The sequence below is a fragment of the Arachis ipaensis genome, chromosome B05, assembly GCF_000816755.2.
Source record: "Arachis ipaensis cultivar K30076 chromosome B05, Araip1.1, whole genome shotgun sequence".
Lineage (NCBI taxonomy): Eukaryota > Viridiplantae > Streptophyta > Magnoliopsida > Fabales > Fabaceae > Arachis > Arachis ipaensis.
The window spans coordinates 147400419-147400824 of NC_029789.2; positions in this window are offsets into that span (position 1 = coordinate 147400419).

The following is a 406-nucleotide window of genomic DNA, read 5'->3' on the forward strand; positions in this document are numbered from 1 at the left end:
TAAATTTTTAAATAATTACTTTTATGATATAAAATACGTAATAAAATATGTGTAAGATATTTTTACATTCATCAATCGTACATGAATATTAAATCTGATAAGATCGGATTAAATCTGATCTATCACTGAAAGATAATATTTCTTCCCTTTTTTAAGGACATTATTAAAAGAAAGTTAAAATGTCCTGATCTAACAAAATTTGATTTAAGCAAATTTACAGATTTATCATTGAAAATCTTATCTTATTAAAGTTTGAAATATGCTTTCAAATTTTTTAAGATACTTATAGATCAGTGAATTTAAAATTAATTTTTTAAAACAAATGATAATGATATGATAATTGTGTAAAGTATTTTATACACTCAAAAAATGTGATAGATTTGAGATATGATTAAATTTTAACTTC